The following is an 11,220-nucleotide window of genomic DNA, read 5'->3' on the forward strand; positions in this document are numbered from 1 at the left end:
CAGTGGGGTTCGTATTCGGCGTTAAACTTTCTCACTTGCCCATATTCACTTTCAAGATTTGGCCCATAAAAACTGGGGCCAAAAACAGTTATTTTTTTCTATAGCTGTATTCAGTTCAGTTCAGTTCAGTTCACTCAGTCGTGTCCGACTCTTTGCGACCCCAAGAATCGCAGCACGCCAGGCCTCCCTGTCCATCACCAACTCCCGGAGTTCACTCAGACTAACGTCCATTGAGTCAGTGATGCCATCCAGCCATCTCATCCTCTGTCGTTCCCTTCTCCTCCTGACCCCAATCGCTCCCAGCATCAGAGTCTTTTCCAATGAGTCATCTCTTCGCATGAGGTGGCCAAAGTATTGGAGTTTCAGCTTTAGCATTAGTCCTTCCAAAGAAATCCCAGGGCTGATCTCCTTCAGAATGGACTGGTTGGAGCTCCTTGCAGTCCAAGGGACTCTCAAGAGTCTTCTCCAACACCACAGTTCAAAAGCATCGATTCTTTGGCACTCAGCTTTCTTCACAGTCTAACTCTCACATCCATACATGACCACTGGAAAAACCATAGCCCTGACTAGATGGACCTTTGTTGGCAAAGTAATGTCTCTGCTTTTCAATATGCTATCTAGGTTGGTCATAACTTTTCTTCCAAGGAGTAAGCGTCTTTTAATTTCATGGCTGCAGTCACCATCTGCAGTGATTTTGGAGCCCCCCAAAATAAAGTCTGCCACTGTTTCCACTGTTTCCCCATCTATTTCCCAGTTGACACTAAATACAGAGGGTATGTAGGGGGTGGGGCACTGGCCGGGAACAAAGGACTGATGCTATTTTTATCTTGCTCATAGAAATTCCCCAGGTTACTGGACTTCTTACTGCTGTAAGGTGGGGGAGGGCATTACAAAAACAAAACAAAGTATATTCACCAAGGTTTACAATCACTGTAAGAAATCCTTTCTGCCTTTTCATAGGATTTAATTCTGTTTTATATTAAAATGTCCGCATATTATCATTCTCCCAAAAATGAACTGATAAAAATAAAAAGGCACAGTGGGCTCCAATTTTCCAATTATCTTCTGAGGCAAAAGGGCAAAGTCTGAGGTCAGACTGAGGCAGGAGCATGGGGTGTTCCTGGTCTCATCTTGAATTAGGGCATCCACCCCAACCTTTGAAGGAATTCAGGGAGGAAATGGGGATGAAATGTTTGTCAAAATGCATGAATGGAATTACAATAGAAGACTGCTGAGGCTCAGTGGCCATCCCCATGCACAAAAAAGAGGCCCAGAAGGAACGCCAACTTCTCTGGACTGGGCTGACATCCAGACCTGGAAATCTAACAGCAGAATAAAGGGAGAATCATTTACTGTGTAAATTGACTTGGCCTGTTGGGTGAAAGGTAGCATTTCTCAAAAGAGAAATAAAATTGTCCTAGTCTTTCAGTGTTCTTAGACAAATTGTGAACTTAGAGATAAGAAATAACCTAAAGATGTAGTTTATTGCATTTGACTCCATTCCATACCTAAGGGTATTTTTTTAAACACAATATTGATTTTTAGATTAGACATGCAATCTACTCACGAGGAAAGATAGTTCTGCAAAGAGAAGGCAGACACATTTATGAATGGAGACAGAGGTTTACAAAGAAGATCCCAATATACGGGACTCAATGTATCACACATTTTTATAAATGCCTCCAAGTAGGAATACAAACCAAATACATCTTCCTGTTGGGCCTCAATGCTATTCCTGAGCCCTAAAGAGCCAAACTGAATGATTTATTTTGTTCAAAAGAAAAAATTAAAGAGAAGAATTAATTTCATGCAGATAAACATAAAACTGCATTTAAGAAAAAATTTCATCTAGGCCTGATATTTATGAGAAAGCTGGATCAGAAAGGAAAATAAGCCAAGAAGTTAAACTGTTTTGTTTTTTAAATAAGACATGTTTGAGATCACTATTTCAACATACCTATTGTATAGGTAAGGAAATTAAGATCCAAATGATCAACTATATAAATCCTTTATGGCACAGGGCAGACCCTCTCCCAACCCAGGCCTTCTTCCACTAAGCTTAGCTGAAGACATTAGCCCAAAAACTGCCCTGGCAAAAACTGAAAGAAAAAAAAAATCATAACAACAAAAAAATGGGTCACAAAGAAGGTATGCCATTATTGAAAAGGTTAGTGGAAATAAGCTAGACGGTATTCTACCTTGTGGGCTTCCCTGGTGGCTCAGTGGTAAAAAATCCACCTGCTAATGCAGAAGACATGGGTTCAATCCCTGGTCTGGGAAGACCCCTGGAGAAGCAAATGGCAACTCACTCTAATATTCTTGCCTGGAGAAACCCATGGACAGAGGAGTCTGGTGGGCTATGGTCCATGGGATCGCAAAGAGTGGGACACGACTCACAAACTGAACAAGAATTCTACTTTGTACAAATTGTGAAATATGAAGAATAGCCAGTGGACTTCAAGGAAGACAGAACGAAGCCAAAAAGGGTTCAAATGGGGATAACTGAAGTGAACACAGCCACGGAAGCCCTTCTGTGTTAGACTTCCACTTTTTTCTCAGTAATGTTCTGTCTTAGAAGACATGGTTGATCAAATATTCTTTTTATGTTAGGATATAGATTGATTAAGTGCAGAAGTCCCAGCACCAGGGGTAGAGGTCTAGAGACAAAGCTCCCTTTAAGCCCAGAAGACAAGCACTGTTTCATAAAATGTGCAGCCAACTTATGAAAGATATGAAAATGGTTTAGTTCAACATCCACTAAATGCCTTTGGGTCATGCACCATTGCTGGTATAAATGTAACCAGAACTCAGGCACAACTTCACACCACTTGGGAATCTGGTGGATAGAGCATGTTGCTATGACACAGTAACCACCATCAGAAAGGCATTCACTGCATAGTGTACATGCGTGTGTAAACACACCACATGTACATCAGGGAGGACAGGCAGACACTACCAGTCTTCAGGAAAGATTTTTTGGAACAGGTGACACTAGCCGTGAGTCCTGAAAAAGTGGAAGTTGGCCAGACAATGAATGCAGAAGATGGAGAATGAGAATTCCAGACAGAGGTCCAGTAGGAGCCAAAGTAAGGAGGCAAGGGCAGCATCATGGTGTGAGAAGTCTGCAGGGAGTTCAGTTTTGCAAGAAAATAAAGTTGTGGTGTTAGAGAAGACTCTTGAGAGTCCCTTGGAGAGCAAGGAGATCAAACCAGTCAATCCTGAAGGACATCAACTCTGAATATTCATTGCAAGGACTGACACTGAAGCTGAAGCTCTAGTACTTTGGCCACCTGATGCCAAGAGCCGACTCTCTAGAAAAGACCTGGATGCTGGGAAGGATTGAAGGCAGGAGGAGAAGGGGGTGACAAAGGATGAGATGGTGGGATGGCATCACCAACTCAATGGACACAAGTTTGAGCAAGCTCTGGGAGATAGTGAAGGTTAGGGAAGCCTGGTGTGCTGTAGTCCACAGGGTCACAAAGAGTTGGACACAACTTAGTAACTGAACAACAACAAAGCAGGGAGGTGGGAAGCTTGGCCTTTGTAAGGTCATTACTAATGGCCAGCAGCCTGGGGAGGTACTGGAGAGAAGGGCACTGTGGAAAGTTCCCTGGCTGAGTGCTGAGGACTTCTGGGATAGGACTGCCCAAAGGGAGCTAAGCGATCTTGGGAACACAGCGCATGACTCTGGGCACCACGTGAAATGAGCTCCGCCGTGTTCCAAGGGCTGAGGTCTAATGGCCTTGGGACGTGGAATTCAGCCTGCCCTGTCTCCTCCAGGGGTAATGGGGCAGGAGGAGTGTGGTGAGGTCTATGGACATGGTTTATAAACAGCAGAGACTGCATCTCAACACAGGTGAGACAACACCAGAATTATGTATCAGCAACCCTCCTTGAAGAGGCTCAAAAGTATTTTGAGAAACTCTGGTACAGCACCTTTAAATGTGAACAGAAAGATCACCTCTTCAGTCTGAGATATCTACCTTGTGACACAACACAGCTACTCTTTCAGAATAGGGCTTTGTCCCCAAGAGGGAGGCACTGAGTTTTCTCGGGAGGGACACAAATGGATTCTGATTTAAGGGGCCCACGGCAAGTAGGCCCAGCAGCAACGTGGACGATGGTTTGAAAGGGGTACAAAACTAGCGTGAAAGACCAGGCAGGAGATGGTGCCGTCAGTCACTCAGGACTGCCCGTGGTCATTCCCCAGCCTGTGGTTGCCAGCTCAGAAGACCATGGGCACTGGGAAGCTGCTGTAAGCGGGGACCAGGGGGTCCAGGGGGAGTGGAAAGCAAGCAGTCTCCAGCCTACCCGGGCCCTGGGAGCTCCATGCCAGCCACGTGCTGCTACATGGCAATGCAGGCCTCCTGTTCCAGGGCCCCTGGTTTTTAAGAGTAGCTGTAAATCCAAGTGATAACTTAACCTTTCTAAAGATTAAGTCAATTTCTGTAGACTTGTGTTCAGGCCAACGGCATGTCTGCCAGCTAGAAGTGGCACACTGGCCATCACTGTGCCACTTCTGGACTGCAAAGCAGAACAGGGCCACGGTGACTGGAGCAGAAGCTTAATGGATTTCACAGCACCAGCACTAGGACAGGACTTGGTGACTGTCTGGATGTTGGGGGGCTGGTGGTTGCTGGAGGAGTCTGGTGACCCTAGGAGGTCCCTGCTTTAGCACCCTGGTCAATGGTGGCGCCATCACATAAAACGGGACAGGTTTTCACTAAGGATGAAACAGGTGTGGGGTGCATGATTAAAAACTAAAATTGCTTTTGGACTTATTGTGGGTTTTCTACCTCAAGAGCATGGATCAGCCCACTAGACTGTGGGGAACTAGGTGGAGATACAATCTGGGACTTTGAACTGGTGAAAGTGGAAGCCATGGGAAAATGGTAACTCTAACACTCCTCGTAGAGCTCAATATGGATGAGAACTGAGCCCCAGGAAACCCCAGGAGGTAGTGGAGTTGCCAGGGAGGCAGAAGGCAAACCAGGAGGAGATGGCAACTAGGGAAGAAGAAAAGTACCCATGAGAAAAAGAGGAAAGATCCATACCCAGTCCTGCAGAAAGGTCTACAGGACTTCCTCAGATCCTTCAGGAATTGTGGTGTCTAGATAGGGAAAGAATGGAAACCGGTGACAGACTTTATTTGCTTGGACTCCAAAAATCACTGCAGATGGTGACTGCAGCCATGAAATTAAAAGACGTTTGCTCCTTGGAAGAAAAGATATGACAAACCTAGACAGCATATTGAAAAGCAGAGACATCACTTTGCCGACAAGGGTCCATATAGTCTAAGCTATGATTTTTCCAGTAGTCATGTATGGTTGGACCATAAAGTAGGCTGAGTGCCAAAGAATTGATGAGTTTGAGCTGTGGTGTTGGAGAAGACTCTTAAGAGTCCCTTGCACATCAAGTAGATCAAACCAATCAATCCTAAAGGAAATCAACCCTGAATATTCACTGAAAGGACTGATGCTGAAGTTTAACTTCCAATACTTTGGCCACCTGATGCGGAAGAGCTGACTCAGTGGAAAAGACCCTGATGCTGGGAAAGATTAAGGGCAGGAGGAGAGCGGGGTGACAAAGGATGAGATGGTTGGATGGCATCCTCAACTCAATGGACATGAGTTTGAGCAAACTCTGGGAGATGGTGAAGGACAGGGAAGCCTGGTGTGCTGCAGTCCATGGGGTCGCGAAGAGCCGGACACAACTGAGCGACTGAACAACAACTCCTACTGTGGTGAGATTGGCCAGGTTGCAGAGAGTTGAGAAGAAAGGGAAGCCTAAGGAAGGGTTAACTCACTTAAGAAGACTTGGATACACAGGTGGTCACTGTAGCTGAGTTGGGGATGCAGGGACAAGGAGGTTATGGTGTTTTAAAAATACTGATAACATGTACACCCATGGCTGATTCATGTCAATGTATGGCAAAAACCACTACATTGTAAAGTAATTACCCTCCAATTAAAATAAATAAATAAATTTTTAAAAAAGTTCATGGGGAGACATGGAGCACTGTCATATGTGTGTCTGTCTCTCTGATCTTCTCTTAAGTCCCTGACCATCCCCCGATTTTTCTTCTATTATTCTACCTTATTGCAACTCTATCAGAGCATAGTTACGTTTGCTTTGTGTCTGCCTGCTTCCACAAGAAAGACTGTTCTAGGAGAGCAGGGACCTGCTGTTTACCATACATCAGGGCCTAACAAAGTGCTTGGACACAACAGCTGCTTAAGATTTCCTGGATGTGGGTAACTGTGGAAAAGTCTGCGGGAAGGAAATGGGGTAGGACATGGAGAGACATCAATCCAGTGATTCCTGTTTTCCTGGCAGAAGGGGTCATTCAGTTCAGTTCAGTCGCTCAGTCGTGTCCAACTCTTTGCAACCCCATGAATCGCAGCACGCCAGGCCTCCCTGTCTATCACAAACTCCCAGAGTTCACTCAGACTCACGTCCATCGAGTCAATGATACCATCCAGCCATCTCATCCTCTGTCCTCCCCTTCTCCTCCTGCCCCCAATCCCTCCCAGCATCAGAGTCTTTTCCAATGAGTCAACTCTTTGCATGAGGTGGCCAAAGTATTGGAGTTTCAGCTTCAGCATCAGTCCTTCCAATGAACAACCAGGACCAATCTTCTTTAGGATGGACTGGTTGGATCTCCTTGCAGTCCAAAGGACTCTCAAGAGTTTTCTCCAACACCACAGTTCAAAAGCATCAATTCTTCAGTGCTCAGCTTTCTTCACAGTCCAACTCTCACATCCATACATGACCACTGGAAAAACCATAGACTTGACTAGATGGACCTTTGTTGGAAAAGTAATATCTCTGCTTCTTAATATGCTATCTAGGTTGGGCATAACTTTCCTTCCAAGGAGTAAGCGTCTTTTAATTTCATGGCTGCAATCACCATCTGCAGTGATTTTGGAGCCCCAAAAAATAAAGTCTGCCACTGTTTCCACTGTTTCCCCATCTATTTCCCATGAAGTGATGGGACCAGATGCCATGATCTTCGTTTTCTGAATGTTGAGCTTTAAGTCAACTTTTTCACTCTCCTCTTTCACTTTCATCAAGAGCCTTTTTAGTTCCTCTTCTTTCTGCCATAAGGGTGGTGTCATCTGCATATCTGAGGTTATTGATATTTCTCCCGGCAATCTTGATTCCAGCTTGTGCTTCTTCCAGCCCAGTGTTTCTCATGATGTAATCTGCATAGAAGTTAAATAAGCAGGGTGACAATATACAGCCTTGACGTACTCCTTTTCCTATTTGGAACCAGCCTGTTGTTCCATGTCCAGTTCTAACTGTTGCTTCCTGATCTGCATATAGGTTTCTCAAGAGGCATGTCAGGTAGTCCAGTATTCCCATCTCTTGAAGAATTTTCCACATAGTCAAAGGCTTTGGCATAGTCAATAAAGCAGAAATGATGTTTTTCTGGAACTCTCTTGATTTTTCCATGATCCAGCGGATGTTGGCAATTTGATCTCTGGTTCCTCTGCCTTTTCTAAAACCAGCTTGAACATCAGGAAGTTCATGGTTCACGTACTGCTGATGCCTAGCTTGGAGAATTTTGAGCATTACTTTACTAGTGTGCGAGATGAGTACAATTGTGCGGTAGTTCGAGCATTCTTTGGCATTGCCTTTCTTTAGTACTGGAATGAAAACTGACCTTTTCCAGTCCTGTGGCCACTGCTGAGTTTTCCAAATTTGCTGGCATATTGAGTGCAGCACTTTCACAGCATTGTCTTTCAGGATTTGAATGGGTCATGAGTCACCTGCCAAAGTGGAAGGTGGGTAGGGAAGAGATCTCCTGTGTTCAAGAAGAGTTGTGATGGGAGGACCAGTCTGCAACCCGGAAGGAAGGAGCTTGCAGTGCAGAGACACTGAGATGCTGATTTCAGAAGCTGAGCAACTCTGGGAGAGGGCAAGACCCGGATGTACAGGACCCAGTAGTGAGAGTGGGTGGAGGTCCCTGGAATTGAGATGGTCAAAGAAGCAGGCATGGGAGCATCTTCCACATGAACTGTGGGACGAGGGGAGGAGAGAAAGCCCACGGGTCAACTGTCCATGCTGTGGGACAGGTTGGCAGAGGACAGCCACAGAGACGGGTAGCTGGGACCTGACTAGGTCCCCACATCATTTCCAACTCTGCCACCTCAAACAATCTCTGACTAGTATCTAGTTACTGACGTGTGGAACTGAAAATTACTGTCCTTTAGAGACTGACTCATTTCTGTCCTTTTAAAATTACACTAATAAGTAAAGTTCACGGGGGATGAAATTTTCTGCATAGATTCATTTTTTAAAGAATTAAAAAAAAGAAAGATGACACCTTGCTGACCTTCAGTAATTGCCCTACACTGTACAATATTTTTGAACCTCATTTCAAGAAAGAATCAAAACTCAGAGTTGAAAGAAACCTTACATGATTTCAGCTAAAACCTTTATTTGCATGCCTGAAGAAAAATTTCACTAAAATACTGCAAACAGCACATAATTACTGATTTAGATATGCAGACAGCATGGAAGGTATCTTCAATTTCTGAAGTGTGCTTTATATATACAAATTAGCAACGCTTACATTTTTCCCAGTTATCAGTGTTCAACTTTCGATATAAAATCTCCAAAGTATAAAATTATCACGTAGATTGCTCCTTAACAGTTCAGAGGAGTAAACTGCTTCCTGTCTTGAAAGAGGAAGTCAAATCTTCAAACACCTTTTTATGTTGATGCTAAATATAAGAATATAAATATAAAAACGCTCCCTGAGAAGTAGTCAAAGCAAGCCACAGCAGCATTAGAGATTTCTCAAGAGAGACATAGGCGAAGATTATTTTTCGTTCATTAAAACAGTAAAACCTTTGAGAGCATCTTCCATGACACCTGAAGGTGGAGTGCTGTCTTATGTAATAGAAGCCTTCCCTCCGCACTCAGTTTGTAGGCAAATTAAACACCCAGTTCCCCCAGAATTTCTGAGTACTTTCACCTTACCTGTAGGCACTAATCAGTATTGCAAGTCCCATTGCGACAGGCGATTAAAAAAGAAAGAAAGAAAGAAAGATCTGCTCCACAGGGTTAAATCGGAGGCAGGAAACCAATTTAAAGGTTCTCCCTCAAACCACCGGTTACCCCTACCCTGCTCAGGCAGCGGTAACAAGTAGGAGTCCGTAGGAGTCCTCCCTAACAGAAGGTGCACCAGTAAAGTACGGGGTAGGGGACGCCCGCGAGTACCTGGGTACCCCAAGTTCAGGGTCAGGAGCGCCCGCTAGGACGGACCGGCAGCAGCCACGGCGGCTCCAGAACTCCCGGTCGCGGGCACACCTGGACGCCACCGCACGCGCGGCCCCTCGGCTACCAGCCCTGGTCCCACCCCGACTCCCCGCGGGGCCGGGCCCGCACGCCGCGGTGGCCGAGGCAGCCCGGTCGGGCGAGACTGAGAAAGTTCCTCCGCCCGACGCCGGCGCCCTCGGGCCCCGCTCGCCCCGCAGCCTCCCGGCCGGGCGCAAGGTCGCGGCGCGGAGCCTGCGGCGCGCTGAGCCCCGGGACCGTCCCCGGCGTGGCGGGCAGCCGCGGCCGCTTCCCTCCCGCCCCTCGGGCGCCCGGGATCGGCCGCGGGCGCGCAGCCCCGTACTCACCGCCCCTCGATCGTGATCCCCAGGTGGCTGCCGCGGGGCGCGGCGCGGCCCGAGCCGGAGCCGGGTATTGGCGGGGCGGGGGAAGTCTGAGGAGGAAGAGCGGCGAGGAGAGAGGCGGCGGCGCCTGCACAAGCCGCGCAGCCCGGCAGCCCTACAGCGCGAACCGCCGGCCACGGCGGCGGGGGCTTTATCGGCTGCCCGCGCGGCCCCCGCCCCTTCCTGCCGCCCCCGCCCCCGGCCCGCCCCGCCCCGCCTTCCCGCCGCCTTCTTTGTGTGCCGGCGGCTGCCGCGTCCCCGCGCCCGCACTCCGGGGCGCCCCCGCTCCCGCCGCCGCCCCGCTGAGGCCACCCCCTCCCCGCGGGTCCCCGTCCCGGGGCTGCGCCCGGAAAGCGCCGGGAGACACGCCGACCCCGAGGTGCGGCGCCAGCCCGGGCCGTGCTGCACGTGGGTCGCCGGGCTCGGCGGGGGGTGTGGGAGGTGGGGAGGGACCCGAGGACTCGCGGTGCGTCCCTGGGACGCCAGCCGAGTCGTCTGGGCTTGTTCCCCAACCCCGCATCCCCCAGCCCACCCCAGGAGAGACGGGTTGGGACGCCCGGGAGACTGCCTACCGTTCCGGGTGATGGGGTGAACGGTGCCAGGTCGCGGCTGGGGACGGACAGATCGCCGGGTGCCCCAGAGCCGACTTCTCCCGGCCTCGGGGACAGAGGAGCGGCCGCTGGTCGCCCTAGGCAATAGGCAGACGAGGGAATCCAGAAAACTGAATTCCTGCTTGTGGTGACAGCGTAAGGTAGCCGCAGAGCCCAGGGCATCTGGCCCTTCCCAACCGGTTACTGCCGCCGATGGGACCTTGTGCGCTGCAGAGAGGCACAGACCCCAGAGGCTGGCGACAAATCACTGTCCCGCTTCCATCTGTGTTACCCAGATCTCCCGTATTCAGCCCTCCTTTGCGTCAACTTAGGTTCGTGGGTACCCAACTTTAATGACATATAATTTATGTCGCCCTTATACAGTGCGGAATCCTCATCACCAGGCCTACGGCCCCAACTGTGAAAAAAAAAAAAAATGTAAATCTGAAACACATCCTTGAACTAAGCTTGCACGTACTGATGAGAGCATCTTGGACTCTTAGAAGGGTTTTCACAGCCTCTCATATAGGGAAACTATGGGAGGTTTGGTCCTAAAACAAAAAGGAAACAGTCCACAAAGAGAAAATGCCTTTCACTGCTTTACTCTCATGTCTAGTATTTATATTCAGTTATATGCATGATACAGATCCTTTTTTCTTGTTGTTCCCTCTGCCAGAAATGCTTTTTTTTTCTCCCTACGGTCTTCCTCATGACTACTTCCTTTTACCTCGGGTCACAACTCAAATGTCACCATCTCTAGAAAACCTTTCCTGGTCACTTGAGCTAAAGCCACTTCTTCCTTTCTCCAACCCATTACATTCTTCGTAACTCTCATCATGATTTTTCTCTTCCACCTGTTTCTTGGCTAGTTTTTTCCCCATCCTTCTTCATTAGAATATATACTCCCAGAAAGCAGGGAAGAGAAACCAGTTGAATATGATTTCTAACTCACCTAGTTCTTA

The 11,220-nt window shown here is 48.0% G+C and overlaps 1 protein-coding gene across 2 annotated transcripts in view; it reads right to left on the bottom strand.

Annotated features, from left to right (window-relative positions):
• The window catches only part of SERPINE2 (serpin family E member 2), a 70,936-nt gene extending 60,613 nt beyond the window's left edge, over nucleotides 1-10,323 (bottom strand). Inside the window, 1 exon segment of one of the 2 annotated variants that reach the window (NM_174669.2) lies at nucleotides 9,633-9,784. The gene's annotated coding sequence lies outside the window, so the exon portion shown is untranslated. 2 annotated transcript variants of the gene reach the window in all.
• Between the last annotated feature and the right edge of the window lie 897 nt (nucleotides 10,324-11,220).

Source organism: Bos taurus, chromosome 2 (genome assembly GCF_002263795.3).
Source record: "Bos taurus isolate L1 Dominette 01449 registration number 42190680 breed Hereford chromosome 2, ARS-UCD2.0, whole genome shotgun sequence".
NCBI lineage: Eukaryota > Metazoa > Chordata > Mammalia > Artiodactyla > Bovidae > Bos > Bos taurus.